Source organism: Lycium ferocissimum, chromosome 10 (genome assembly GCF_029784015.1).
Source record: "Lycium ferocissimum isolate CSIRO_LF1 chromosome 10, AGI_CSIRO_Lferr_CH_V1, whole genome shotgun sequence".
Lineage (NCBI taxonomy): Eukaryota > Viridiplantae > Streptophyta > Magnoliopsida > Solanales > Solanaceae > Lycium > Lycium ferocissimum.
Window position 1 is genome coordinate 25534946 of NC_081351.1, and position 15564 is coordinate 25550509.

Here is a 15564-nt window from a genome sequence, read left to right on the forward strand (position 1 = left end):
TCATCTTTAACGAAATAAAGCCAACAATTCCAATCACTATCACCACAACAAATTCACAATGACATAAAAATCTTCAAATACACAAATAAGAATAAAACTCCACAAAAAGAACTAAAGGGTGCTCAAAATATGTTTCATTTAACAAAATAAACCCAACAATTCACAGATCTGAGTGAATCTTGAATCATGATTAAGCTGCTTTAATGGCAAAATGATTAAAAAAAAAAAATACATACACAAACTCTATACATAAAAAAAGCCAATTTACCTCATTAAACTTGAATATTGATTAGCTCAAAATGTATTCTAACATTATTTCTCTTTGTCCCCACAAAAAAAAATGGAACAAAAAAGGTTTCTTGATTTCCTTATTTTCTGGCAAGATTCATAATGAGTGACTACAAGGGTGGTTGCTAAAATGCGCACGTGATGTGAGTATTTGATTTGATTTGAACGGTTGGATTTATTGGATTTTGGTGTTATATGCACTTGGCGCATTTTGGTTACTTTAAGTGGATATTTTAATGATAGAAAAATTAGTGTGTCAGGACATGTTACACCGATAAAATAGGTGAGTCATTTGTCTAATTGGGTAATTTTCGTTTTGGGATTGTAATTGTAATGTTAGATCCTAAAGATTTTATTGTTAGCCAATTTGTCCTTAAAACTTAGTTCTCAAACATTTCCTTTTTTTTTTTTTTTTTTTTTTTTTTTTTTTTTATACTCCCCGCGTTGCAATTTGTTTGTCTGGTTTAACATGGCAAAGAATTTAAGAAAGTAATGAGGATTTTTGAATTTTATGATTTTAAATTAAAGATATATAGAATGTATCAAAATATCCTTTAATCTTGTAGACTTAAACATATTATGTGAAAATTGGAATTAAAGAGTTGTCAAAAGAGGAATGAAACATATTTTTAAACGGATTAAAAAAAAAAGTACCACAAACAAATTGAAACAGATGGGTATTAAGGAAGTCATAAGAATGAAAAATAGTAGTCCCTCTATTCCAATTTATATGAGGGTTGACCTATTCGGAGATTCAAACAGTTCTTTTTTTCACTACGATTTTCTCCAACTTTTTCATATATTGTGAATTATTTAATTATACAGACTTATAAGTAATACTTATTATGTAGTTTTCAAAAATGTAAAAATATAAAAGCTTTATATGTAAAGATAATTGATTTACCTCAGTCAACTTGAAGATTAATAATCAACCCTTTTAGCTCAAAATGGATTCTAACATTATTTCTGTCCCTACAAAAAATATTGGAACAAGAGGTTCTTGATTTCCTTATTTTCTTGAGTCAAATGTAAAAGATTCATAATGAGTGAGTACAAGGGTGGTTGCTAAAATGCGCACGTGATGTAAGTATTTGATTTGAACAGTTAGATTTTATTGGATTTTGGTGTTATACGCACTTGGAGCATTTTGGTTGCATCAAGTGAATATTTTAGTAATCGGAAAATATGTGTCACGACATGTTACACCGACAAAATCGGTGAGTTCTTTGTCTAATTGGGTAATTTTTGGTTTGTGATTGTAATGTGAGCACCCTAAACATTTCATTATTAGCCAATATTCCCTTAAAACTTTTGTTCTCGAACATTTCCTTAATAGGAGTTTTCTTTTTATATTTTTATGTTAAGGATAATAGTAAGTCATAAGAATGAAAAATATTGGTCCCTCGGCTTCAATTTGTTTTTCTTACTTTTTTTCTTAATTTGTTTAAAAAAAAATTCTCTTTCTTTTTTTTGGAACTCTTTAATTTCACCTTTTCATACAACATGTTTAAGACCACGAGATTATAAGATATTTTGATACATTCTACGTATATACTCTTAATTCAATATCACAAGATTCAAAAGGCTTCTTTACTTTCTTAAATTCCATCCAAATCAAAACCAGACAAACAAATTAAGAGGGAAGGAGTAATTTTTATTTTTAAGATTGTGTCAGCCCCGTAAGCAGTTCATTATTAGCCAATTTGTCCCTAAAACTTTGTTCTCAAACTTGTCCTTTTTTTTTTTTTTTTTTTTTTTTTTTTTTGGTTGGGGTAGAGGTAATGAGTCATAAGTATGAAATCACATAACATGAAAAAAAAAAAAAAAAAAAAAAGACATAGAATCAAAATAGATAATTCACCTTTCCACGCTAAATATGTGATTTCTTAATAATGTTTTTTCTTCTTATACTTTTCAACGCTAAATATGTTGTTTCTTAATAATCTTTTGTTTTTTCTCTTATAGCCTATTTAATTTGGCCAATCTTATTTTTCTTTAAAGGTGCTTATTTTAAAAAAAAGTGAGGTATCTAGTCAAGTTTTTGAGAGAAAATAAGTGCTTCGGGGAGTAGCAGAAACTGCTTTTCAGAAGATAAAAACAATAGTTTTTGCCCAAAAATATTATTGAGAAAAATACACTTAGAAGTAGGGGTGTACATGGACTGGATTGGTTTGGATTTTTTAAACACCAAACCAAACCAATCGCGTCGGGTTTTTAAATTTATACACCAAACCAAACCAATAAAATTCAGGTTTTTCAATCTCGGGTTTTCTCGGGTTATTCGGTTTTCTCGAATTTTTCGGTTTTTTTTCTTTTTCGGAATAGTCTTGATACAATACGTATAACTTTTACTTCAAATATTTCTGTCCTAGTAAGATACAACTATATAATTAAGGTGTTTCTTAAGAAAATAACACAAAATGTGAGAAGAGTGATGACATTGTATTAAAATATTCAATAAAAACTAATAAAATCGGTTAAAATAAATATTGTTGATTAACAAGCCATAAAGAAAATGACCATAATCTAAAAATACAAAGTCATGCTAAAATAAGCACGGCTAATAAGTATTAATTATATGACAAAGAAAAAAAACTTAAGTTATGTATTTTCACTCTCTAACCTAATTATGCAAAACTAAAGAATAGATATCCAACATTATTGTCATTCCTAGTGGTAAATTGAATTTCTTTTGTTAGCGTTAGTGTTATTTGGGTTTTGGTTTGAACTTTATTTGAGTTACAAATATCCACAGGATATAAAACTTATTGACATTCAAAATTCTAAGTTCAAGCTTGAATAATATTATAATAGATAAAAAAAAACTACGAAAAAATAAAAGAAATATTTATAAATTCCATTACAAATAAATATTTTTATGTATAAAATATTTTAAAAATTGAATACATATAATATCGGGTTAGTTTGGTTCGGTTTGACTTTTTTTAGTTAAAACCAAACCAAACCAATTATGATCGGGTTTTTTTTCTCAACACCAAACCAAGTCAAACCAAACCACTAGTCGGGTTTTTTTCTAGGTTTAGTGCGGTTTGTCGGTTTACTTTGTACACCCCTACTTAGAAGCACTAAGCTTGGCCAAACCATAATTGCTGCTCAAAAATGCTTTTGAAATTAATTAGCCAAACAAGAAATATTTTTTCGCCAAAAATATTTTTTTGAAAAATACTTTTCAAAATAAACTGATTTTAGATGTTTGGCCAAATAGGCTATTATACTTTTCAAGTGGTTGTATACTAGAGCCCGTTTGGCTTAGCTTAGAAGTTGCTGAAAACAGCTTAGAAGCTATTTTCAGCTTTTTTGAGTGTTGGCTGGCCAGCTTATAAGCCATTTTATGCTTAAAATAAGCCCAAAAAGATAAGTTGACCCGTTTGGCTTAGCTCAAAAACAGTAACTTATAAGCCAAAAAAAATAAGTTAAGCTACCCCAATTTTTTTTTTTTTTTTTTTGCTTATGCTGCTTTTTTTAAGCCCATCCAAACAGGCTCTTAAAGGAAGAATGAAGAAAAGAGCAGGAATTACCTCCAAGATTTTCCTTCAAATATTCTTAAGAGCAGTTTCTTCAAGCTCAAATATCGAAATGGGACAAAATGAGGGTCTAGGGGCTTTTAACACTTCATTAATATTACTAATCGTCTGTCACCCGCTTAGCAGACTCGGGACCGCCCGGCCGGCGCCGCCTCGGCCGGAGTCTCAAATGGCTCGGACCATTTCAACAGCCGGGGCTACCACTCCGCGGTACATCGTCGTTGGCAGCCGGTCTGCGACGCCAAAGCGACACCGTACACCAGAAACTTAGCCCAAGTTTCACCTTTCGATTCGATTTTTCAACTAACTCCCGAGGCCATCTGCTCACATACCAAACACATAGTCCTAAATAAAAACGCACTACGAACGCACCTGTGGCCTCGAAACTCCCAACGGAGGTCTCGTTCACCGAGTCAACCCCCGATGCCTTAATTTCAATTTCCCATCCCAAGTCCCGAAATGCATCCGAGTGCATTAGGGATCGAACCAAATACACACACATACACACACAAGTTCTAAATGACCATTCGGACCGCTCGGAATAGATGGAATTCTGAAAAAGATTTGTTTGCCCAAAAGTCAACTTTAGGTCAACCATATTTCACTTTAAGCCTATATTTTCACAAAAGTTCCCCGAATCCGATCTAGATACCTCGGGAAGCGTGTCAATGGTCCCCTCAGATCAAAAGTGAGCTAATTAATGCTCAGGAACGGGGGAAAACACCGAAAGGACTATAACGACCAAACAGGTCATTACATCGTATACCACCGAGCTATCGTCGTCCTCGAGCAATAAAAGAACGAGAGCAGGAACACCGAATCAACCGGGAACAATCGGGGATATCGGCTACACATATCGGACTCAGTCTCTTAAGTAGTCTCTTCTGCAGGACGGTGCTTCCATTTGCACCTTCATAGAAGCAATCTCCTTTGACCTCGTTTTCCGAACTTGCATATCCAAGATCGCAATAGGCTCCTCCTCATAAGTCAAATTCTCACTAAGCAATATAGAATCTCAACGGATAATGTAGGTACCGTCGGCATCATATTTTTCCAGTATCAAAACATGAAAGATCGGATGAACTCCCGCTAAGCTTGGCGGCAATGCTAACTCATGTCTACATCACCGATACAATTCACAATCTCAAATGGACCAATATACCTGGGGCTCAATCCCCCGCTCTCTTACCAAACCTCATAACACCCTTCACGGGTGAAAACTTCAATAACTCGGTCACCAACGGCAAACTTCAAACTCTGCACCTTCCGTCCGCATACATCTTTTGCCGACTCTAAGCCGCCACAAGCTTAGCCTGCATAACTCTCACTCTATCGCGGACTCTCTCAATAGATCCGTGCTCCAAGGTCGAGCCTCGAACCTATCCAACCAACTAATCGAAGATCTACATCTCCTACCATACAAGGCCTCAAAAAGCGCTGTACCAATACTCGAATAATAACTGTTAGTGTACGCAAACTTTACCAAGGGCAAGTTTTGATCCCAATTGTTATGTCCCGTATTTTCAGACTTTTGGAAAATTTGAAACAATTGTGACAGGATAAGGACGAGGCTATATTTTGATCTTGTTTGGTATATAAGTTTGCTCAATGAGAAATATTGATGCGAAAAATGCCGAGGGAGGCTAAGGGCAAAATTGGAATTTGGAAAAATTTTGTTTCATGAAATTACAAATGTTAGCCAACTACTTGGGCATTTTAACATAAGCATTTGGGTATAAGTATACTGATAGGAATATTTTGATGTAAGTATTTCGATATAAGCACTTTGACGGAATATTCGACGCGAGTATGCAACTTGATATAAGAAATCATATGAATAATTTGATATAAGTGTGTTGATAAAAGTACTCTTCTATAAGTATTATGAGATAAGTACTTTGACATAAGTATTTTTATACAAGTATTTTGACATAAGTATGGGATAAAAGCATTCCGATACGGATATTCCGATATAAGTGTCCTCGCTAAAAGTATTCCGATAAGAGTGTTCCGATCGATCTCGTACGTACTCCGAGATAAGAATTATGATACGAGTAATCGTTATGAATAATTTGCTACGAACATTCTGATAGGAATATCTTCTCGTAAACTCGATGTTTTCGTTGTCGACGACAAAAGACGCACGATTATTCTATCGAGTCCCCACGACGGTAAGCGCGTATACGTACCGAGTCTTGAATTGTATGTATATGGTTTCACACTACTCCTCGTCTGCAAGTTTTGGTATGTCTATCCACCGAGCCCGGCCAAGACATGTTCTCGTGCGCATTCCATCGCATTGTTCACCGAGCACCCAAGAGAGGTGCCGGGACATGCTAGGCGGGATGACGGCGTCGCATCCGGACCGGATCCCTCTACCGAGTCCCTTATCATGGCCGGACATGTTATCCATCGAGTCCTCATCGGCGTCGGACACGTTGCTACGGCTGCCACGACGCGCGATGTCGGCATGTACGATTATATTCACCGAGTCCCTCACTCGAGGTCGGACACGTTACGCATATGTGACTTATTCACCGAGTCCCCACTCGGAGGCCGGACACGTTATTCGTACATACGATGTATTCATGGACGGCCGCACGTTCCGCGTTGGGGTCCCGCACGATGCCCGCCCAGCATGCACGCACGAGTCCGTTATATACGCATACGTGATACGATATCGGGCATACGCAACGATTTCGCGCCTACCGCGTCCCTCACAGTGCGGTCGGATCCGTTATACGTATATGTATACGATGACGTATGACGTCGGCACGCACGGTCCGTATGTGGAAAGTAAGTATTCGGCACTGGATGACTTATCTATTTTTCGTACTTTTCCGTCCTATGACATCGAGATACTTACATATGATCCGTGGTCTGACAAGTAAGTATTTTGGTATTCGGATGCTTGTACCCGCCCGCACTTTTGTCTTGCACGACTCGTCGTATTTCATGCCTTACATACTCGCATATATTCCGTACCGACCCCTCTTCTCCGGGGTCGCGTTTCATGCCGCGTGTGTACTCCCGCATGATTAGCAGCCCATTACGAAGATGTTCCCATTGGCGCGGGCAGCTCCACTTACTCCCGGAGCGTTGCCGAGTCGCAGTTTGTATGAGCATGCCGGACGGATGCGAGACTTTGGCAGTACGTCGCGTGGCGTGTTGTCACTCCGTAGCCGTTCGTCACCGAGCATGTTTCGTCCGTGTTATATATCGAGTTTTGTATGGCTATAGATTTGTCTTGCTTAGAAGCTACGAGAAAAAGTATTTCAAGAAAAAATTTACTATGTATTTTATCTTATTTGATTTAAAAAAAAAAGTTTGACGCGATTTTGTACGTAGTAAAAGTCTGAGGGTTCGCTCGGCTCTAGGTAAGGGTCGGGCGCCCATCACACCCTAATAAGGTTAGGGTGTGACACCAATGACCATCAAAGTCAATAACACACGCTCTCAACGTGTCCTCGAAGACCTAAACGGTCCGCCTTGACCGGCCATCGATCCGGGATGGAAGGCCGTACTAAGATCCAATGGAAAGTACCCAACTCCGTGAAATGCCCTCCAAAATCGAGGAAAGATAGTACCCCGATCGATACAAACGTAAATAGAACCCCATGTAATCTTACAATATCTAATATACATCTTAGCTAACTTCTCCGCGTATAGTAAAATCCAATTCGGGGAACAAAGTGAGCGGACTTAGTCAACCAATCCACTATCACCCAAATAGAATCAAACTTGCCAAGGGTCCTCGGAAGACCCGTGACAAAATCCATAGTAATCCTCTCCCACTTCTACTCGAGAATGGGCATCCTCTGAATCACCTCACCGGGCCACTGGTGCTCATATTTTACCTGTTGATCATTTCCACACTTAGCCACAAAATCAACTATATCTCTATTTATGCGACGCCACCAATAGTGCCGTCCCAAGTATCGATACATCTTAGTCGCCCCCGAATGAATGGAATAGAAAGAGCTATGAGCCTCAGATAAGATCAACTGAATCAAATCACCAACACAAGGAACGCACACGCGCCCTCTAATTCGCAGAATGCCCTCAGAATCAATCATGACCTCCTACGCCTCACCTCTCGAAACCTTATCTCGGATCTCACTCAACTGAGCATCCTCAAACTGACGAGCTCGATCCGATCTAATAAAGACGACCTAGACTCTATACAAAGCAAAACCGCCTCGGGCCGAAATATCAAGACCAACGAAACCGTGAGCCCGAGTCCGAACCTCCATGGCCAACGACGCTCGAAAAATAATTAATCGAGCTAAACTCCCTCATACTCACCGCCCGCGACTCAAGGCATTAGCCACCACATTGTCTTTCCTGGGATGATACAAGATAGAGATGTCATAATCCTTCAGGAGCTCCATCCATCGACGCTGTCTGGAATTAAGATCTCTTTGGGTAAACACATGCTGAAGACTACGGTGATTGGTAAAAACCTCACAATGGACACCGTACAAGTGGTGCCTCCAAAGCTTCAAGGTGAACTCTACAGCCAATAACTCCAAATCATGGGTGATGTGGTAATTCTTCTCATGAATTTTTAACTGACAGGAGGCATAAGCTATCACTCTACCCTCCTGCATTAACACCGCACCCAAACCTATACGGGAAGCATCACAATAGATAGCGAAATCTTTACCTTCCACGTTAGAGGTTGTGGATCGGGCCGTGGTCAAGTTAAGTTTCGAGCTTTTGAAAGTTCTCTCCTCACAATCATCCGTTTACTAGTGGAACATCTGAGTCAATCTAGTCGGTGACGAAGTAATCGTAGCAAAGCCCTTCACAAAGCAACCAGAATAACCCACCAAACCCATAAAGCCTACGAATCTCGCAATAAAAGAATGGGTCTCGCCCAACCTCTCACAGCCTCAATCTTCTGTGGATCAACCATAATCCCATCCTTAGACACCACATGGCCCAAGAATGCTAGAGACGTCAACCAGAACTCACACTTAGAAAATTTAGCACACAGCTATGTTTTTTCAACAACCCAAGAACGGTACGGAGATGGCTCTCATGCTCCACTCTACTATTGGAATACACCAAGATGTCATCAATAAACACAATCATAAAGGAATCAAAGAACAGCCTAAAGATTTCATTCATCAAATCATAAATGTAGCCGGGGCATTGGTGAGCCCAAAAGATATCACTTAAAACTCATAGTGGCTATATCTCGTCCGAAATGTTGTCTTCGGAATATCCTCCGCCCTAATCTTCAACTGGTGATAGCCGAAACGCAAATCAATGTTCAAAAACACCGAAGCACCCTGAAGCTGGTCAAACAGATCATCAATATGAGGCATATGGAAATTGTTCCGAATAGTGACCTTGTTCAACCTGCGGTAATCAATAAACATCCTTATAGTCCCATTTTTCTTCTCCACAAATAACACAGGAGCACTCCAAGCTGAGACGCTCTGTCTAATAAACCCCTTGCTCAATAGATCCTGTAATTGTTCCTTGCCTCCTCAACTCGTGCGCAGTGCCATCCAATACGCGGGACGGAATGGACGAGCGGCGCGCACGTCGATACGTAAACCAATGTCGAGATCGGTGGCATACCCCAAGCAACTCGACGGAATACCTTCGCGAACGCGCTCACAATTGGGGGATAGGTTCAAAGATGGAGTCGTTTCACACGAACGTGCGCCAAATACGCTAAAACACCCTTACTCACTAACTTCTTCGACCGAAGCGAAGTGATCGATCTTCTTCGGGCTGACCAGAGTACCTCTCCACTCAAGCCTAGAATGCTCTGTAAGATGTAAGCATGCGACGGCCTTTGCACATGTACCCAAGATCGCACGACAAGTGAGAAAGCGAAAGATATACCCAATATAATATTAAAGTCCATTATATCAAGAATCATCAAATCTACCAATGGTCATACCCCATAAAAGTAACCAAACAAGATCTAGAGACTCGATCAACAACTACGTAATCTCCGACCGAATAGATACGAACAGTATATCTATGCCATTAAGGCAAATCCCAACCAACAAGACGTAATGTAGATATATATGAGTAAAGGATCCAAGATCAAATAACACAAGATGTCGCTCTATGACTAGGACATAAACGGTACCCGAGATCACAAGACCGAGGTCACGGCCTACTAGAAATAAGTAATAGGCTCCACCACGCTACCGGGATCCCCCTTCGCACTCTAAATACCACCTCTACCGGTCGGGACCGCCTCTTTAATCACGTGGAAGCACCGCGACTTCGATCGCGCACCGCCCTTCCGAGAAGTTCCGCCTCAACTAACCGATGACAGCGCGCAGTCCTCGCCGTCGATAATCTCCGTTGTGTCGGGGACACCTCCTAGAAACATGCCCAACCCTTCTCCACACGAGTAACAAAGAGTGAGTCAAGTGCCGAAACACGAAAAGCCGGCGACCCTACGGGGGTTGTACCCTCGTCCACCGGTCTCGGGAGAACGAACTCTCGCAGCCCCCTTCTGCGTGGCTCACTCGTATGCCCCGCAACGCGAATGCACCGGGACGACCGTAACGGGGTTTAGGTGGCTCAAAACCGACCGGCGCTCTCATACCTTAACCCCCTAAAATCGCGCGTCCGACGTGGCCTCTTGTCACCACCATTAAAAGACCCGGCCTTAGCCGCTCAATCATAGAAGCATGCTCGATAAGGGGACTAAACGAAGCCCCCATAGACTCCTCCAAGCGCGAAGGAATCCGTAGAAAGTTCCCCACCAGTCCCCTAACGGGGCCGATCCCATCCGGCCCCGCAGGGGACCGACCCGACGCAGAACAAAAGCGGGGGCAAATGTTAAAACGGTCACATAAGACTCAAAGGACACGCTCTCTTCTCAAGGTGTAAAACCAAGCCCTTACGTTTCCTCACTTCAAAGACTGGGCCACATACTTCTCAAGGAAAGCCCGGTAAAACTGAGTCCAAGTCAAAGGGGGAGAACCCTCAAATTTGCACGCTACAAAATACCTCCACCACGTCTTCGCATCTCTGCAAAACTGGTAGGACACATAATCAATGTCGTGGGTCTCCACTATCCCTATATGGTGCGAAAGAACTCACGCATATCAAGAATAAACTCCACAGGCATCCTCGTACGAGGTACCAAACCTCCACGCTGCCTAAATTTCGGAATCTCCCAACCAGCCTCCCCGATCGAAACACTATAACAACGCCTCCATAGGCCTAATCTCATCACCAGATGATCGCATCAATGCAAAGCGAGCTATAGCCGCAAGCAGATATACTACCCTCGTAGGTCTCTACCGTGTCCGCGCCCCATCCCCAGTCCGCGAACCCCCGCCGCGGTAAGAACACCGCCGCCCGCCGGGCACCGAGACGAAGCAATACCCGGCCACAGTATCATGCACGGCTTTGATCGGCGGATCTCGTGCTCGTCGTGAGCCGGAGACACATCCTGGGCTCGGGGGAGGGGAGATCTCTCAGCGTTGTCCTACCGCCGAGCTCTACCCTAGCCGGCGCAGCCCTGCCAGCCTCGCTTTATCGCGCCCGTTGGGTCGTCGCTGTCTCGGGTGCGCCAAATGGCTGCAGCTCGGCACTTGACCTCGTAGCCACAAGAGAGCTCGAGTCCTCACCATCTATGAGAGAAGACATAAGAGTTAGATACCAATTTGATCTTTTCATATACTAATTTGAATAAAGTAGCATGATGGAAAGAAAAAAAGTGAGATTTCCGAAATGTCCTATAGCCTCCCGCAGATAAGTACGACGCTCATCGTACCAATCCGCAAGACTCTACAGACACGCTCTTGTATTAAAGACCGGGTAATCTAGGGCTCTGATATCAACTTGTCACGACCAATTTAGCCTAGGTCGTGCGGGCACTTACCTTCCCACCTTGGTAACGATCCTCGTCCCAATAATAAACCAATACATAAATTGATGAAAGTTAAGTAGGAAATAAACATATACATAAGTCTCATGATATATATATATATATATATATATATATATATATATATATATATATATATATATATATATATATATATATATATATTGGTAAAAGTGCGGAAGATAATAAACACCCCCAGGGTCTAGTCTGAATAATACAAGAGCACCTAAGGAGAATAGTACAATCTAGAATACTAATACATAAATGTCTATGTCTCTGAAATAAAAGTAAAACATATGATAGGAAAGTCTTCTGTTGTTGCAGACGCTATGCCGACCCTAAAAACTCGTAGGCAGAAGCCGAAGAGTTGATCACCACTATTGCAAGGATCCGATCAGTACTCGCATTCTTAAAAGAATGTGCAGTTAGTGCTTCTCGGCATAAAACAATGTAAGATTGGTAGGCATCATCTGCCGACTAAGCATAGTTAGCACAATTCAGAAGATAAAACAGATAAGTAAGGAAACTAGCAACTATAAGACAATATAATCACAATCGAGTATCCGTCATTGCCTATGTAAGCGTCTAAACCCAAATATATCAAGTCTGAATATATCCAATCCAATCCAGTCATCACAATCAAATCACTAAGCATCTCAATCAAGTCATAATGCAACGCAAAGGCGATAATGGTGTCGGAATGCAATTCAATGCCATGCAACGTAGGCATACACATGTACTCCGGATGGAAATATCGACATCTCGTAGCACAACCCAAATGCGTACCGCGAAGCCCAAGTGCCACCGTCTCGATCTTTGCTCACCGTACGCGTATGGGACCCCAAATCTTTGCCCACGGGGGAATTCTCACCGGCACCACCATGGGGAACTCGCGGAGTCCATGCACTAACAACGATTCTGGGATATCATCAGAATTAGCCATGCAATAACGATGCCCGAATAGATTATCGGCCATCGGCCATCTGACAATCACTCAAGTAAAAGAGTCTGTCAAGTATCAGTCTCATACAATCAACGATTCCGGAATCGAACTTCGGACATCGGCCTTCTCACAATCACTAAGTAAAAGAGTTTATCAGATATCAATTTCATACAATTAACGATTTCAGAATTGATCTTCAGACATCGGCCTTTTCACAATCACTCAAGTAAAAGAGTATCAAAATATCAGTTTACTCAACAACGATACCAGATCATCATAGGGTATCACCACGCATCGCTTAATATGTTAGAACGCGTGCAACGCGTATATCAATCATCAACAATCAAGTTCCTAATATCACAAGTATCAACAATAGTACGCTAACAATGTCATATCATAATACTATAAACGAATGATAATCCAATAATGTATCAACATCACAAGTACCAAATGCGGGTACGCGAACAACATATCCAGAGAGCCAAAATACTAACAACCTGCATGTCAATCTCTATCTACCTTTTTCACTTCAAGACGACAACACAAATTCCAATATTCTAAAATAAAAACCACTCATGGCATCAAATCATCACAACGGAACAATCAAAGCACACATAGACCTAGCGGCTAATCCCAACACACAATGTTCGTGGCCCAACCTAAGGCAATATCCAACCCGACTTCGTACCCGAAGGTTCACATGATGTCTTCGACATTATAATCTAAATATGTGCTTCTCTATACGAAGCCATAACCTACCTGGATTGCCGAACTGCAACACCAATAACTCACTCTTTTGCCTTGCCCTTCCGCTAAACCTCGTCTAACTAAAGTAGTCTAAGCATAATCGAATTCTATATTAGAAATCATGAAGAATTATACTAATATTGTTACTATTTCAATTCGGTCAATTCTAACCCTAGAAACTGGAAAAACGGGCCCATAAGGGCAAAATGGGAAATTCAAGAGCAAAACACCAAATTAAGTGCTAATAATGATAATGCAACCACTAATTGTTGATTTAGCCTAAGGATTAGCCTAATTTATGATTTCAAGCAAAACCTTCAAATTGGGTATAAACCCTAAGTCTTCACATACCAAACACATAGTCCCACATAAAAATCATGATATCTACACACTTGTGTGTGGCATAAACCCTAAGTCTTCCGATTTTTTATGTCCCACACTTAGGGTATAAACCCTAAGTCTTCCGATTTTTTGACTAATTTCCGAGGACATCTACTCACATACCAAACACATAGTCCCACATAAAAACCGCGCTGCGAACGCGCCTGTGGCCTTGGAATTTCCAGTAGATGTCTCGTTGTCCGAGTCAACCCCCAATGTCTTAATTTTAATTTTCCATCCTAAGTCCCGAAATGCATTCAAGTGCATTGGAGACCAAACCAAATACACACATAAGTTCTAAACGACCATCCGGACCTCTCGAAATCGACGGAATTTCGAAAAAGGGTCGTTTGCCCAAAAGTCAACTTTGGGTTAACTATTTTTCACTTTAAGCCTATATGTTCACAAAAGTTGCCCAAATCCAGTCTAGACACCTCGGGAAGCGTGTAACGGTCCCCTCGGGTAAAAAATGAGATAATCAATGCTTGAAAACTGGCAAAAATGCCGAAAGAACTATAACGACCAAACGGGTCGTTACACTAATCCAATTGGAGACTTTGTGCTTGTAGATAGATTTTTTCGATCTTGTCTCATCACACTTATTTATGGCAACCATGCACGGGTTGACTTAGTGGTATTAGACATGGTAGATTTTGATGTCATCCTGCGTATGAGTTGGTTAGCTCCTTATCATGAAATTTTGGACTGTCATGCTAAGACAGTGTCATGACCCAAACTACCAAAGTCGCGCGAGCACCTACCTTTTTCACCTCGATAGGCAAACCCTTATCCCAATAATTACAAAGCCATAAATTTATAAGTAAATAAATGGAAGAAATAAAAAACACGTAAGTCTGACATAATGATAGATAGAATATGCGGAATACATCAAACCTCCCCAGATATCTTTCTAGTTATACAAGAGCAACTAACTAGATACTATAAATTTGAAAATAACAACATACATCAAATGTTTGAATATGTCTTGGAATAACAAGTAAGACGCAAAATAAGGAAGAATCTTCAAGGCGGTGGACGTCATAAAATAGCTCATTTTCGAAAGACTCTAACCACAGATCCTCCAAAACTCAATTACCCACGAGAAACCCTTTCAGAGGTAGGTCTCACCTCCGGAACTCGCATTCATAATAATAAATATGCTTTGACAAGTGCGGTGTACAAACAACAAGTACATCATATGGTATCTTAGGCCGACTAAGTTTAGCTAACACATATCAAGTCAATAATGTACGATAAATAGGTAAATCAACCAAGGTATAAGTCAAACACAAGCCAGAAATCAAGTACGCATCATCACCTAGGTTATACTATCCAAACCCAATTGTGTCAAGTCTTAAATACTCAGTCTGAATTCGTATATCACAAGTACATTTTAGGAATATCACGACAAAATCCAAATGCAATGTAATGCAATAATGTATGAAATGTATATGTACACACACATGTTGTACACACACACACACCAGAGAGAGAGAGAAATATCGATGTCTCTTGGTGTGTAGCACAACCCAGGGTTAAGAAGAAAGGGAGACAGTCAAGTCCATGTACCTCACGACTCTGGCACAAACCTTGGCAATTGCTACCTCACGATTCCGGTAAAAACGTCAGGAATCACTGCGATCAACCTCAATTTCGGGACAACCATTGGATATCGGTCCTCACGTCACTCTCATCCAACTTTGAGGGGTGGGGTTTAATATTTTAGTTAATTACTAAAGATGTTTACATAAGCTCGATTTTATTTATCATTTTTATGCAATAAA